The sequence below is a fragment of the Oculina patagonica genome, chromosome 14, assembly GCF_052425735.1.
Source record: "Oculina patagonica isolate OP01 chromosome 14, crgOcupat, whole genome shotgun sequence".
Classification (NCBI taxonomy): Eukaryota; Metazoa; Cnidaria; class Anthozoa; order Scleractinia; family Oculinidae; genus Oculina; species Oculina patagonica.
The window spans coordinates 11,111,877-11,128,879 of record NC_135771.1 but is presented as its reverse complement, the minus strand read 5'-3'; the positions used below and the strand labels follow the sequence as shown (position 1 = coordinate 11,128,879).

The 17,003-nt window shown below is 41.3% G+C and overlaps 1 protein-coding gene and 1 pseudogene across 1 annotated transcript in view; one reads left to right on the top strand and one right to left on the bottom strand.

The window, feature by feature from the left end:
- Positions 1 to 237, bottom strand: part of LOC144638969 (uncharacterized) — a 2,869-nt pseudogene extending 2,632 nt beyond the window's left edge.
- LOC144637653 (ATP synthase mitochondrial F1 complex assembly factor 1-like) overlaps positions 1 to 17,003 on the top strand; it is a 120,684-nt gene that overhangs the window by 50,275 nt on the left and 53,406 nt on the right. The window lies entirely within an intron of this gene.

The following is a 17,003-nucleotide window of genomic DNA, read 5'->3' as shown; positions in this document are numbered from 1 at the left end:
CTTTCAGATCATACTGAAAAGCTAGCTACCCATTGGCATGACCAAATGGTTACACTCACGAAGGCGCTAGAACAATCAAACGAAACGCCAAAGTTTGCGCGTGGAAATAGCGTCTCTATGCCAAAATTCTCAGGCGAAAGCACCGAAGATGTAAACGAGTTCCTGATAACTTACAATAGAGCGGCGCAGTTTTTTAAACTCTCTAATAGTCGTAAAGCCGAAATGTTGCCACTTCATCTAACCGGGAACGCGAATATTTGGTTTAATACCACGCCAGGTTTATCCGGAAAAAATTTTGACGACCTTTGTTCGGCTTTGAAAAACCAGTTTCATTCGGACTCCGACGTGTGGTTGTTACGACAAAAACTCAACGAACGAAAACAGTTACCGACAGAGTCTGTTGGCGAATTTGCGGCCGATATACGAAAGATCGGCCAAAGAATTAATTTACCTCGGTCCGAACTGATGAATCAGTTCATACAGGGGTTAAGGCCCGAACTAAAAAACTTTGTAATCCTACAACGGCCGGAATCTTTCGAAAATGCCGAGCGACACGCGAGGTTACGCGAGTCAGTTCAGGACCCTAAACCACCCGATAGAACTGATGAAATTCTAAAAGCACTTGCGAATTTACAACAACAAGCCACCGCTAAAGAAAAATCAAGCATCGCTGCGTTCGATCGCACTGAGAGCAGACAATCCAAAGTTTTCCCAGGGGAGTCCCGCCCAGAGAGAAGAGAGAAGAAATTGCTCAAATAGTCTCGCAACAAATAAGACAGGAAATGCGGCGTAATCCTCAATTTAGCGGTCAACATATGCGAGGCCGGCGTACGTTGGATGGCCGTCCCATTTGCGATTTTTGCAACAAACCGGGTCATATAATTGCACGTTGCCTACAGCGACAAAATCAGGGTAGAGATCCGAGAATCCCAAACTCAAATGCACCGCGTGGGCCCACTCAGAGCTGGGGGCGCCCACAATATTCGAGTCACACAGGAAACCAAAATTTAAACTAGCCGCGATCTCTTGCGGACGGGAGCGTCAAGGGATCGGAAATGAAAGCAGATTTACACATTTTCATGAGAATTTTGATTATTACGGGCACACAAATCACCAAAATTACAATGAAATTTATCGTTCGAATGAAGCTTATCGTTGGAATACTCCAAAACAGGATGAGCGGAACCACAGCAATTATAACTATCAATTTCCTAATAGCGACCAAAGGCTTAATGAACCGCAACAAAACAGATCAATAAGCAAAGCGGCCTCTACACAGGAGATATATGTCAATGGTAATAACTCAGCGGAGATAAGTGATTGTCATTTGAACACTAAATTCCAAGCTCGTGAGTCCACATTCCCGAGTGGGCAGATCACTGTCACGAACTCTGACATAGGAACACAAACAACACGTACCTTTCATGACCTTTCATGCGGTTCGTTCGGAGCAAATGTCAGAGAGAATACTTAAAGAAAAACAAAGCCAAGATGTTACGACAAAGTCAGTGAAACCCAAACATCCAGGGCCAATAAGTCATCGTACAAATAGTGACTCCGAAATTCAAGGAGTCCCGCTAGATATTCAACGAATTCAACCACGAGATAACACGCTTGTGACATCTGAACAAGCCGGTATTTCCGGAGAAGTAAATACAATAGCAGTTCTTCAAAACGGTGACAACATGTCACGCCAAGACAGTGAGTTTGTTTCTGAACCATTTTATAGTTTACAACCGAATGTTTGTAGAGAAGTTTCGACGACGGATAACACAGTTCAAAAAGAAAATAGTGAAATTGATATGCAATGTTGCGATGAGAATTCAGTTGTTCAATTAGTTCAAAAAGAAAATAGTGAAATTGATATGCAATGTTGCGATGAGAATTCAGTTGTTCAGTTAAAGGAGAATTTGTCCGTCCCCGTTATTTCAATGCAAGCCGTAGGAGATACACATGAATTTCAGAATGGAGATTGTTGCTCAGAAATAAGTTGTAACGTGAAGCCAGTACAAACAATAAGCCAAATTAGTTCGCAGGAATCCCTTGTATTTACTTCGACAGAATCGGAACTTTACTTCGATATTATTGAGTCACAAGAAGAGACGATCGCAGTAGTGAAAAGTCATTTCGTGTTTCAGGAGCCAGCAGTTTCATATCTTACATTGGACACAGAAACTGCGACATGACATATTATCGGTAATTCGACAGACAACCAGGTCGGAAATACAGCGTGCGGTAAATCAGAAAATATTTTTGAACACATTTAGCATTAATTCGTCAAAGCTAGGTAGGCCTTGGGCGATCTATTACCTAGTAGGAATGATACTTACATTTGTTTATTGCGGAATAGAGATTCTGAAAACAATATTTCGTAATGTTTACAATGTTTGCGGTGCCCGCATTACACAAATAAACAGCGATGACAGCTCTTTTTCAACCAATTCTTTTGCGAAAGATCGTGACCAAAATACGGCCTTGGAGACTTGTGAACGATGTGAGGCGCAACCGGCAGGAATCAAAGGTCTCTGTGAGACTACGACTATTTTGCTATGGTTTATCTGTTGGCAGTCAATTGTGGTATGGAGTAGTTCTTTTTAAAGGGTGAATTAGGCTTTTCACTTTGTTTAGGAGTGCAAGTGTTGAAATATGTAAATTTGTGTTGTCCTGGATATTCTGGTTAGTTTATTATGAGGAATGTAGGAACGGTGGAACGGCGGAACGGTGGAACGGTACGGTTGATGGGAGGAACATTGTAAAATGCGCATTGACGTATTTTCTTAAAAGGCAGTATGTGTGAATTTTGTAAAACGCAGAAGTGTGAAACATTTTAAAAAGTGGCAACAACAGCTACCAAAACAAAGAACCATTTCAATTAAAAATACGCCAATTTAAGGTAAAGAAGGCGTCGAATAATGATTATTTTTTTTTTTTGGGGGGGGGGGGGGGTTAGGGTGAAGTGGGGCATAGGTTCGAGATAAAGAAACGCATAAAGCCGAAGTAAGTTAAGAAAGCTGTTAAAAGGGAAATGAAAGTTCCTGAAGTTAATAAGTTTGTACTGAGAAATTTCTAATGGAATCACAAGAACAAGGGGTTTCTATTAAGGTAATTTATCCAAGTCAAACCCTGCTCAAGGTGAGCTGTTGTGAGATGAGCTACGTGTTCTCTTATACCACATGGAAAGTAGTTGTTGTCATCTTATCGCCAAAGTTAAGGTTTGTTGGGCGGGTTTAGTAATTGGAAGGGGTACCAATAGGAAACTCCTTGTTGTTAAATTTTGTTGTTGAGTTTTTGAAATCCTTTTTGTCCTTCAAAGTGTTATTGTGTTTAACAAATTAACTGACAAAAAAGTAACAAGCCAAAAAAGAAAGCTCAAAAAATGAAAAATTTTTAACCCCTTCTTATAACATAAAAATACACAAAAGACCATGATGCATGTTTTATTTAATAACTCAAAACTTATTTACAGCAGTTAAAGTTTCAATATCACAGTAACGAGCAAAACATTTCGTTTTTAAGAGTAACACATCGGCTTATGTAAAAGTTATCAAGTTTCCAAAAAAAAAATTCAATCACTTTACAAATTTGGAACTACAACAATACATTTTCCTTTTTCTAAGATGAAAACTAACCTGAAAACCTGAGAAAAATCGACCGAATTTCAAATTAACTACCAATAAATTGTACTGCGTAAACACAAGGATTGCATCTCAAAAACCATGGCAAAGTATTAAAACTTTACATTTCCAAATAAATCATTAAAGACACATAATTTATGATACAAGCGAGGTTTTCAATCTAAAAAAAAGGTGATCCAAAGAGCATTTTGTACCATTTGGAATTTTATCTATAATTTCATACGCAGAAGAACCCAACGAAACCGCTCCACAAAATTTCCGCTCTGCAACCTGAACTTGAGCTGGCTGGCAAATTTAGGAATGAGACTGTTCGCTTGCTGGGACGGTTTTCCTTGGAGAAAACTTGCTGGGATTTTACAAAATATCGATGGTACCTGGGGAAAATGAACCAAAACCTTCTGCTGGCTAAAACAGAAGAAAACGACGCGCGGATTTATAAACGAGAATTTAATAACTGACTAACTTGTATTTGTAAACAATAAAAAGTAATTGTTGACTTTATTTCTATTGTTTCCGTCGGTTATTCTGCTGTCACTGAAGAGGCAAAACAGGTCTCTTTCTTTTCTGTATGTAATACGAGCATGTGAACGATTTTGAGTCAGTTGAACAGCGCGCTCTGCCCAAAGCTAATGTGTGGCTATCTATAACCAGCGTTTTATGGAATAACTACGTATAGGATAACCAGCTTGACCGACATAGTTCTTGGTGAGTATCGATTGTTCCGTTTTCTCTGCCGATTAAGCAGCCTTGAGCAGTTTGAGGGGCGTTCTATGAATAATATCGTGTTCAAATTTTCAGCTGCCCGGGGCGATGGGATGTAAAAAACACACACAAGTTATTCAACAGCATACGCAACAGACCGAAACACGTGCGAAGCAACAAGAAAGATAATTTACCTCAATTTCTAGCTTCGAATATAGACCCAAATCTCCAAGTAACTTTCTCTGACACTCGAAAAACGTTTCAGATCATAATTCCTTCTCAAAGACCATCTTAACGAGCTTTTAAACCCTATTAAAGCTCGTTAGACCGAGACCGCCATCTGTTTACTGTCGGGCTCGCTTATACCCTACGTCACAAACGTAATGTAAACCCGGTTACGGCTTTTGGGAAGCAGGATCCGTGTTTTCCACCACCTATGTACTCAAACAATTACCGGAAATTCGTTTTATCTTGCTGTGCGTCCATTGTGTAAATTCAAAAGCATCGCTCACGAAAACATACTAACGAGCCTGTTAGCGACTTACTTAATCGCACAGTAGGAAATTCAGGATTAAATACTAAAACTGCCATACCAAAAATTCATAGAATGTATCATACCGTAGAAATGGAATAAAGTGGTAGCTTATCTCTCTAAAAAGAAAAAAAACTTCTTTAGCGCAGCTTAGCATATAACGGGAGAATTTTATCTCAACTGGTGTGTCAAGGGGTGTGTCAGCATTGATAACAACCAAGACAACGGAATAGCGTAAACGGCTATAAATAAACACGGCAGAACAAAAGAAAACACGTGTTAAAAAAATTGAACATAACAGAAGTGAGAGAAAAAAAAGAACGAAAAGCGTAGCACTTTAAAAATTGTACGTTTTGGCAAACGATGGCAAATGAGTTAACCAGTTTAATACTGATGGCAAAAATCACGAGCATAAATGAGAATTGCCAGATACTGCAACTGCGTTGACGTTTCCCCACTCGCTTACCAACCGCAGTGCGGAAATACTTCAAAGACTAAAAGCGAAACCATGTAGCGATAACTTTTTCAAAAACATCTGTACCACATGACACATTCATACAAACAATCAACGCAAGATTGTACTCACTTAGCACTCAAGGTAACTCTCTTGCTCCACTGAACATCTGTCTCTTTTCCAGAGTGAATTCTTCCAACGGTGAAGAAAAGTTTATGACAACTGTCAAGTTCAGTGCTATTGAAAACAAATTTATTGAGCAGTAGATAGAGCTCTATTGCTCCTTTAAACTTCGTAAACCGTTGAAAACCACTCCACTCCGCAACAGTTAAAAACCACTGGAATTTGTATCCGTTTATGTTATTTCATTAACTTCACTCTTGCCAAACTAAAGCATTAACGTGCGTATCTTTGTACTGATAACTTGGTACTACTGGATAAAACGCACTCTCCAAGAACTTTCCTTTTAATACAAAGAACAAAACGTTTTTAAACAGTTTATGACCGATTTGGCTTGCGTATGCAAAAATTACAGTAATCTTCAATCCATGACGCCGCAATTTGAACCCGCAAGTGTTTACGCAATACTAATGAGAGCCCCTTTCATCACCTACAGCGGAATATGTGACAAGTCACGTCTTTAACACCAGCTCCCCAGTGTTATGTTGACCCAAACATTGGAAACCACCCCCAAATTGCTTGTGCCGGTCTCACCAGGCTTTGAAAACCAACAAGAAAAATACCATCTTTGGGACTTAAAACGATAAGGAGAAATATAGAATTTAAGTGGCCTTAAAACGAAAAACCATGGACTACAGAGTGCTAAAACATTGTTGATGAAGGATTTATCTTTCCTTCCACCGCCGCCATGCTGTAATGGTGCTTACAAATGCGTTTTGAATTCAAATCACGGAGTTAAACACTGACTAAATGCAGCTTATCAAATCTTTTAAAAACGAAATGGTAATGTACTGTTATTGCTTTGAACTTGGATGTAATTGTTTGAACGATCGGTAAATTCATTTAGTGTATGTTGCCAGGCAGAAGAACAGACAATAAATCCACCAATGTCCTTTTATTTGGCTGTCTACTCGAATAATACAGTTACCGATCGAACAAACACACTAACAACAGATCGACCGAATTCGCACGAGGTTTTAGCCTCGTTCCCAGGTTCTCTCGTTCCAAGGTTCTTACGTCACTTATATAACGTCACACACTCCCCGACTTTGAAAATGTCCTCCGGGACATTTGCTACTGCAATGTTCAGTGGAGTTCTGAGCTCCCATAAAGATATGCCACATTAATAATATTCTCACTCTCATTGCTTGTCTTCCTTGCATTATGTGGGTTGATCAGGCCCAATGTCAGCAACTTCATACAAACAAAACTTAGGAAAATACAAATCTTGAAAAATCTATCCATGTTCACTCATAACTTAAAGATGGCACAGTCATAGTTCTTGAATAACTATATCACTTATTTGCCCATTTGCAAGGCATGGCAGCACAAAAGAAAAGACTTATAATTCCACAAATAATACAATAAATATCTGTTCAACAACAACGTCATTAAGAGTCTTAAACAGTCAATAAATCTGGATGCATCACGGTAAACATCATCTGCATATAGGGTGGGTACACCAAAGGAACATAACAGGGTGGTGCATGGTACTGGTGTGTAGGTAACATCTTTGGTGGTTGGAAAGGTGGATACCACCATCCAGGTACAAGATTGGAACCAGTTTGAACACTGCATATGGTTGGCTGTCCCAGGGTATTGTATGTAAACATCCTTGGTGGCTGACGAACACGCTGGGGCCGATTTGGTTCTGAAACTTGTTCTGGTTCTGGCTGCTGTTCTGGTGTAGGATCCAACTCTAGCTGTTGGTCTAGTTCAGGATCCAATTCTGGCTGTTGTTCTGGTTGGAATTCTTGACCTGGTTCAAGCTCTTGTTCCGGTTCAGGGGTGCTTGCTGAAGTCTCATCATGGTTTGGTCCTTCCTCCACTCCTTCAGGCATGGCTCCATCCTCAGCATATTCTGAGTGTTCTTCGCTAACTTCCTCAGGTCCTGTCGTAGATGTTAGAAGTGGCAGTGTGTCCAAATCTCTGGGTACCAGGCCAGGTAGGACCTCCTCCTCATCTTCACTTTCGCTCTCATTATGGTAAGGTTGATGACCTCTCTCTTTGTGCTGCCTAGTACGAACAGATGTGCTCCTCCTCACTTGGACTGGCTGCTGCACAAACTCCTGAGTATCTGCATGGAGGAAGTCACATGGCAATAAGAGATTTCTGTGTAGTACTCTTGTCTTGTCTGGGTCCCCCTCTGGGCTCACCTGGTAGATGGGCAAGTCCCCTTTCTGCTCTCTTACAACATGTATTTTCTGTTCCCAATACGACCGGAGTTTCCCTGGCCCACCACGCTCTGACAAATTTCGGACCAATACTCTGTCCCCGGGTTGCAGATTTGAAAATCTCACTTTACGGTCATACTGTCGTTTGCCATCCGTTGCAGATTTGGAGGTGTTCTTTAGAGCCAATGAATATGCTTCCTTCATAGCAACTTTCCACTTGTCTGCATATTCTGTGTGGGTCACGTTAGCTTCCTCTAAAGAAGGTCCAAATATCAGATCCACTGGCAGGCGTGGTGACCTCCCAAACAGTAGGTAAAACGGTGAAAACCCAGTTGATTCACTTTTGGTACAATTGTAGGCATGTACAACCTTGGGCACATACTCCGACCACTTAGATTTCTTTTCTTCAGGTAGTGTTCGTAACATTGACAACAATGTCTGGTTGAATCTCTCTGCTTTACCATTACACTGTGGATGGTAGGGCGTGGTCCTTGAACGTATCATTCCACACGACTGCTGCAACTGGTGAAACAAATTGTTTTCAAATTCTCTTCCCTGATCGTGCAGAATACGGGCTGGCAATCCGAAGCGAAGTATGAAATCGTTGTAGAGTTTGTCGGCTGCTGTCCGAGCTGACTTATTCCTAGTAGGATACGCCTGCGCAAATCGTGTGAAGTGGTCAACCATAACCAGAATGTATTCGTACCCACCAGAGCTTCTTTCCAGGTGCAGGTAATCAATAGAAATTAACTCAAACGGTGCATTGGTGACAATAGGTTGGAGAGGAGCACGTGTATAGACATTTGGTCGCCTTTGCTTCAGACAACTGCACACCTTGGTCACGAAGTGAGTAATGTCTCGCTGCATGTAGGGCCAGTAAAATCTCTCGCGGGCTAGCTGAAGTACTCTCTCTGCCCCCAAATGACCCATCTCTTGATGCAGCTCCTTGTAGACCAAGCGGTGAAATTGCTTTGGCAACACCAGCTGTAAATTCTGTCCACACTTTCTTCTCAAGAGCCCATCACTTCCAATTTCAAGCTTCGGCCATTCACGTAGCAACTTTCTTGTATGGGGTAATTTTCTAGAGATTTCATGGATTGCTGGTTTGTGTCCATTGAGTTTGTATGCAATGACTCTGCCAATACTTGGGTCTTGTTTCTGAGCTGTCAGAATGACTTAAGGCTCGATTTGATGGTAATTCCTGGAATCAAGAAGATTAGAGTCGAGGTTCAACGCATCTGTTCTATCACTGACTGCTGTTATCCAGACCGTATCACCGTTCTGAAGTGCCTTCACACCAGACAAAGTTGCACTGATCACATCCTGTGAAGTCTCTTGTGTACAAGTAGGAATGTACTGGTTGATGTCCAAAGGAATTCTTGACAAGGTGTCAGCATCTTTGTTTGCTTTACCAGGTCTGTACTTTATCTCAAAATTGTAATCAGCCAGCTCTGACACCCAGCGATGTCCGGTTGAATTAAGTTTCGCTGTCGATAACACATACGTCAGGGGATTGTTGTCCGTGTAAACTGTGAATGATGGTGCGTAGTACAGATAGTCCCTGAACTGTTCACAGATAGCCCATTTCAAAGCTAAAAACTCTAACTTTCCAGAATGAAGGTGATAATTTTTCTCTGCAGGAGTGAGTGTTCTAGATCTATATCCTATTACACGCATTTTACCAGACTGCCGCTGATAAAGCACTGCTCCCAGCCCTTCATTCGACGCATCTGTGTGTAGTACAAATGGGAGATCATAATCTGGATAACCAAGAATTGGCGGGTTAGCCAGACAGTCCACAAGTTTCTCTAACACTCCTTGATGTTCTTGTGTCCAAACAATTGCATGCCTGGATGACGCTTGTGTCCCATTTCCTTTCTGACTACGCCTTTCTGTTTGATTAGGATGTCTGCTAGTCTTGACCCCGGGTGCTTTCAAGAGTTCGAAGAGAGGCTGTGCAATTCTGGAGAAGTCCTGTATGTATTTTCGGTAATACCCCAACAAGCCCAGGAGTTTTCTCACATCGCCAACAGTCTTGGGGTTAGTCTCTTTGAGTGCCAAAACCGCCTTAACATTTGAAGGATCCACTCGATATCCGTCAGCAGAAACAATCCTCCCCAGGTAATTGACCTCCTTCTTGAACATCTTGCATTTTCTGGCTTTCAGCTTTATTCCGTGTTCACGTAGTCTCCTCAAAACTGTTCGAACATTTTCTATGTGCTCCTCAAAGGTTCTGCTGAAAACAATCACATCATCCAAATAAGGCACGCAAATTTCATCTCTAAGTCCTTCCAAACAGTCCTCCATAAATCTTTGAAATTCTCCAGGAGCATTTCTGAGACCGAATGGGATCCTCACCCACTCGTACAGGCCCCACGGTGTTACAAATGCAGTCATGTGTTGACATTGAGGGCTGATAAATCCCTGGTGATAAGCATTTCCTTGGTCCAGAAGAGAAAACCACTTGTTCCCTCCAAGATTCTCGATGGTTGTTTGTACCCGAGGAAGCGGATGTCGGTCCGGTACTGTTCGCCTGTTCAGCTCACGAAAGTCCACACACAGTCTTAAAGAACCGTCCTTTTTCCGCACACAAACTACTGGCGATGAGTAGGCTGAGCGTGACTTCCGCACCCATCCACGGTTGAGTAAGTCTTCAACATGTTGCTTCACTTCTGGATACAAAGGCTTTGGAATAGCTGTATAGTTTTTCTGGACTGGACGATTATCGGACAGGTTAATTTTGAGTTGCAGACCTTCCGCGCTCCCTACATCATCATCATCTTTCGAAAAGGAATCTGCTTCCTCTTTGAGCATGTTCACTACTGCAATTTTCTGATCTTCTGTCAAATCTCCTAAATCAACATCTGGAGGTGGATTGCTAGTGTCACTTTGACATTCCTTCATTACAGTTGCATCTGATTGCAATTCAGGCTCTTCTCCCTCCTCTGATGATTTGTCACTAGAAGGAACACAGTCTGCTGAACTTTCTTCATCCTCTCTCTTTCTTACTTCTAATGGTGTTACAGATTTGACTAGCTGGAGCTTGCCTAACACTGTCCTGTTCCTCAACGTGATGTCATGGTCTGTGGTATTTCTCACTTGAATTTTGACACGTGATGAAGCACCACCTCTGATAGTTACTAATGTTTCAGGGACCTCAAGTCCTGATGGCCATGGTGATTCAACATCTGGTTCAAACAACACTGGAAGTCTTGATTCAGTTGGGCCAGTATTAACAGAACAAGTTACTACTACTGTCTCATTCTTCGGAACTACCACATCCCTTTTTGTTACTTTAACACTACACAGTTCACTTGGGGTGTTAGTCCTAATGAGACCAATCAAAGCTTTAACATTCTCCTGCTTTGCATTTGGAAGACTAGAGCTCAAGGCATTGACCAAAGTCTCTTCATAATTGCTTGGTGGCTCACTAACAGGGTTTCTCACAATTTCTTCAATTACATTGTATCCAATAATAGGGTGATCCATAGCTTCTGTTGAGATCAGGAAGGGTACTGACATACCATGTTTGTCATCTGAGGTCATTAGTTTGAAAGAAACTTCAATCCATCCTTCATATGGGATTTCTGTACCGTTAGCTGCTTTCAGATCAAGTCCTTTGTCATTAAGCAGTTCATCCATTTGACGACTCTCAGCTGTAGGCAGGTTCTCAGCAATCCAATCCTTGGAAACAATAGAAACTTGGGCACCAGTGTCCCATAATGCTTCAGTTTGAACATTGTTCATAACACACTGAACCATACATCTCTTTCCCACCAATTTTGCAACTTTAGCATGTTGGTTTGGTGTTAGGTGACTAACATACATGCCACTGTCAGAAACATCTCTTTTCTCCTCGTTAGACAGATACTTGATTGCACTACACAACTGCTTATGCTTAATCCAGTGGGCTCTTTGGCATTTCTGAGAACAGTAATGCACTGAATGACAATTGGAACATTGCTTTAAAGATAATCCTCTCCTGCTACAGTTAACACAAACATGGGACCTTTTAATGTGGTCATCAGCTACTCCCTGTCCCGCGGTGGTAGCCTCCTCTGGTTTCCCTGATTAGGTATGTTGGCTGCACCCCCGCGACATCCTCGTGCAAAATGGTCACTTGAACCACAGCGGAAACAGTGGTCACAGAACTCTTGGTTTGCTGTTTGGCATGCTGGGCAGACACGTCTCCTTTGGTTCTCAAATGGTTGCCTAAAGTGAACTCTGTCTCTCTCTTTGGTATTCTGGGAAGCCATGGCTTCTTTCAAGACAGCAATATCCGATTGGACAGCCTCAAGGGTGACCATTAATCTGTCAGGCCTGTCAGACTTCGCTTCCTTTTTTGACCCAGGCTTTTTCGGCTGCGGTTGATCACCTGATTCGGTCTGCTCGCCTTCAACTTCCAAACAATTTACTCTGATGTTTTTGAGATTGGTAGCTCCAAGCTTACCCTTTCGTTCTGACTCTTCAGATACAACCACGTTGATTTGTTCCATTAACTCTTCATCAGTAACATCTACTTTCTGGAGGAACGGCCGCAATTTGTTACGGACAGATTCATCTTGTAGGCCAGTTTCAACAGCATGCAGAAACAAGGGATGAACCAGAGATGATTCATATTTTACAGCACCACCCTCAGCTTGCGATGCAAAGAGAACCTGTTGTCTTAGATCAAGGGCCCTGATTAAGAAGTCTTGGGGAGTTTCCTTCGGTGATTGGCACATTGTTGTTAGTTCTTGGTACAGTTCAGTACCTGACTTCTGCTTGTAATGGGCTCTTAACATCTGCCTTAGTTTTGCCAAGGTAAGCTCTTTCATGGTTTCTAAGTAAGATCTCAACTTCAAGCTGGGACTAATAGCACGAATAACTGCATCAATTATCTTCCGTTCTTTATATCCTTTCTCACGCCCTGCATCTATTTGGCGAATTAAACTAACGAAGGACAATCTGTCCTTTTGTTCCTCTCCTCCAATAACACCCATGATCTTAAAATCTCTCCTAAGAGCAGTTTTTACATCAATGAGTGACACGTTACCTTCTTTTGGTGATTTTGTGTCCTCCTGCTTTACTGAAGCCTGCTCCATTTTCTTCTTGTACGACTCCATCATTTCCTCGAATTGTTTACATAGTGCTTCGTATTCCATTTTCGGTTTTACAGATTCTTCTTCGTTTTGTCCTGTTTCTTCGAGTGGTGGTGGCGTCCCAGCAATGAAATTCTTAAGTTCCGTAAGATATTCAACTTTACTTTCCGTTTGTCCAAGCTCAACTTCAACTTTTGCACGAACGATCCGCGACATGGCAAGCTTACTCTTTCCTTTGTATTCCTTTGATTCCAAACCCACATGCTCCGCTAACTGCTCCATTTCCACGATCGGGAGCTTACAAATTCCTCCCTCAACTTGAAGTTGCAGTTCTTCGAGCTCTGAATCCATCATCTTTCTTCTTGTTACCACATCAGCTTATGTTCCAGTGCAATTAAAGGATTCGCAAACCACAATTTACCGCCATTTTCACCATTTCTTCGATCGGCATTCCTTCGCTTTGATCACGGTCTCCACACCAAACAAACGCAAAACATCGGTTGAACATCGGTCCTGGCGGGGTCGCCAAATGTTGCCAGGCAGAAGAACAGACAATAAATCCACCAATGTCCTTTTATTTGGCTGTCTACTCGAATAATACAGTAACCGTTCGAACAAACACACTAACAACAGATCGACCGAATTCGCACGAGGTTTTAACCTCGTTCCCAGGTTCTCTCGTTCCAAGGTTCTTACGTCACTTATATAACGTCACATGTACAATTGACTTCAAAAGCTGGCTGCTAAACCGAAATTAAAACTTCGCTTTCAACATGAACATGTGGATAATTATTTCAGCCGTGCAGTACAGCACGGTGCGACGAATTTCGATACTCTGCCACTTGTTAACACATTTTTTTCTTGACTTCATACGAACTAAAAATAAATTCTAAACAAAGTTTCTTTCAAGGTTCTCTTTAGGAGTCTAAAATGCTTTTTCACGCCGTTGCAATTTGAACCCGCAAGTGTTGAAGCAATACTAATGAGAGACCCTTTCATCACCTACAGCGGAATATGCCCTTTCCCACCCTCCCTGGAGTTTTTTTGGTTCTTCTATTGTTCTATAGATAATAACGGCAAATAAACCAATCAAAATCTGTTTTCTGCGCATATTTTTAGAGAACTCTTGGGGTCCTAGAAGAAGGTTTTTCGTATTATTCCGTGCATTGAAATCGTACAAGGAAATCGTAGAGCCGCGCGGGTTGTATTTACAAACTTCCAAGGCCTTGTTTTGATTCTGAACAAGAAAAAAAAAACATATTTGGGACTTTAAACGGAAAGGAGAAACACTATAGAATTTTAAAGTGGCCTTAAAACGGAAAACCATGGAGTACAGAGTGCTGAAACCTTGTTGATGAAGGATTTATCTTTCCTTTCACCGCCGCGAAGATATGGTGTAATGGTGCTTACCCGGGGTATCCAATCGAACAAAATCGAACCAAAAATCAATCGAACCCAATCGAACACCAATCGTTCGATTGGGTTCGGTAATCGAACAAAATCGAACATCTATTTTGCTGTGAGTTCGATTTTCGAACCAATCGAACCAATCGAACATAATCGAACACAATCGAACACAATCGGGTTCGATTTTCAGTGTTCGGAATCCTTCTCTTGATAAGTAAATCACGCAGGACTAATCAAAATCAACTTTTATTGAATGGAATAAATATAAAAACGTCCAAATATCGAACTGAATGTCAATGTTAAGTAAAATATATTTGGTAGAAGAGAATAAAACGACGGTAAAATAACTGAATGCACTATTGTTTACATTTCTATATTAGAAGGAAAGATATGGTTTCTGCCATGATTTTCACCGTTACACTCAAACAAAAGTTGCACCATTTCATTCACTGCAACACAGGCAGTTGTGTTCAATATGTGAAGAATCATTACTAGTAGCCAAAACGCTGCCGCCATAAGTCTGTCCAAGCCCTCAAGGGCGGCCAAAAGCGACGTTAACAGGAGAAGAGCAATTTCCAACATGACAACAATTACATTGGAGGAAGTGCTTACTATTAACATGGATGACAAAAATAACAAGTGAACAAGTAAAACGATTTTTTTCTTAAGATCGAAATCGTCGTAATAAGCAAAAAAATTGACTTTAGTTTCGGACGAGTACGTTGTTTGACTGCCCCAGCCGGCCGTGGCTCTTGAAATCAATCGATGCAGAATTAACGTCGCGTCGCTATTGTTGGCTATTGTGCAGACAATCGTCCTATCCTGGGGTATGGCGAATCGCCAAAAAAGGATTAGGGGAACGGTGCACCGTACAATATGTACGCAGTATAAACAAACAGGAGTTCGGTAATCGAACGTTCGATTGAGTTCGATTGTTGGTTGTTCGGTAATCGAACGTTCGATTAAGTTCGATTGTTCACTGTTCGGTAATCGAACGTTCGATTGAGTTCGATTGACCAAATTTTATTGTGAGTTCGATTATGTTCGATTACCGAACCCAATCGAACGATTGGTGTTCGATTGAGTTCGATTTCCGAACGTTCGATTGGATACCCCGGGTGCTTACAAATGCGTTTTGAATTCAAATCACGGAGTTAAACAAGGACCAATTGCGGCTTCTCAAGTCTTTTGAGAACGAAATGGTAATGTACTGTTATTGCTTTGAACTTGGATGTACCTATTTTTTGAACGATCGGTAAATCCATTTAGTGTACAATTGACTTCAAAAGCCGGCTGCTCAAATTAAAACTTCGCTTTCAACATGAACATGTGGATAATTATTTCTGCCGTGCAGTACAGCACGGTGCGAAAAATTTCGATACTCTGCCGCTTGTCAACACATTTCTTGACTTCATCCAAACTAAAAATAAATTCTAAACAAAGTTTCTTTCAAGGTTCTCTGTAATTTTTTGGTAATGTACTGTTATTGCTTTGAACTTGGATGTAATTGTTTGAACGATCGGTAAATCCATTTAGTGTACAATTGACTTCAAAAGCCGGCTGCTCAAATTAAAACTTCGCTTTCAACATGAACATGTGGATAATTATTTCTGCCGTGCAGTACAGCACGGTGCGAAAAATTCCGATACTCTGCCGCTTGTCGACACATTTCTTGACTTCATCCGAACTAAAAATAAATTCTAAACAAAGTTTCTTTCAAGGTTCTCTGTAATTTTTTGAACGATCGGTAAATCCATTTAGTGTACAATTGACTTCAAAAGCCGGCTGCTCAAATTAAAACTTCGCTTTCAACATGAACATGTGGATAATTATTTCTGCCGTGCAGTACAGCACGGTGCGAAAAATTTCGATACTCTGCCGCTTGTCAACACATTTCTTGACTTCATCCAAACTAAAAATAAATTCTAAACAAAGTTTCTTTCAAGGTTCTCTGTAGTAGTCTGAATTCTGTAATTTTGTTAGCGTTTTTAATGCTTTTTCACGAGGCCGCAATTTGAACCCGCAAGTGTTGACGCAATACTAATGACTAACCCTTTCATCACCTACACCGGAATATGTGACAAGTCACGTCTTTAACACGAGCTTGTAAGTGTTGACGCAGTAATAATAAGAGACCCTTTCATCGCCCACTGAGCGGAAAGAAATCCCTTGAGGAATTAAAACAGTCCCTTGAGAAATTAAAAAAGTCCCTTGAGAGTAGACAAGAATGTTCCAAATTTTGCCCACATCACTCCTAATCTCCTACTTTTGCTTGTAAACAAGCAAAATAGTCGAAAAAACACAAAAGGTAGCCAGCGAGGAAACCGATTGTTTTGATGTAAAAAACGACCATGTGTACAGTCCAAGCGGATTAAACGTTTGTTCGCTTGATCCTTCCGAGGTTAACGAACAATTTATCGCCCTTCTGACACAAGACCCCGTGCCGCTTTCACAAAATACAAACAATATTTCAATTGAAGGAAACATTTACGATAGCAAGGTGTCTTTTCTAGTAGACACCGGTGCAAATGTTAGCGCGATTAAGGCAGATGTTTGGAGGCAGATTCCAGCACTCACTAAACACACTCCCATTAGGACAGGTATTAATTCAATCAGGTCAGTAAGCGGTGAAAATATTCCGGTTTTGGGTCAGGTCGAAGTGCCCTTTCGAATCAATTCTAAAGATTTTCCTTTCAAAGCTTTGGTAATTGACGCCATGGCGTACGACGCGATACTAGGCCGCGATTTTCTTGAGTTCTATAAGGCTAAAATTGACCTTGAACAACATACTCTTGCATTGGAAAACGAACCATCCCCGTTCGAGAATCTTTGCTCAGA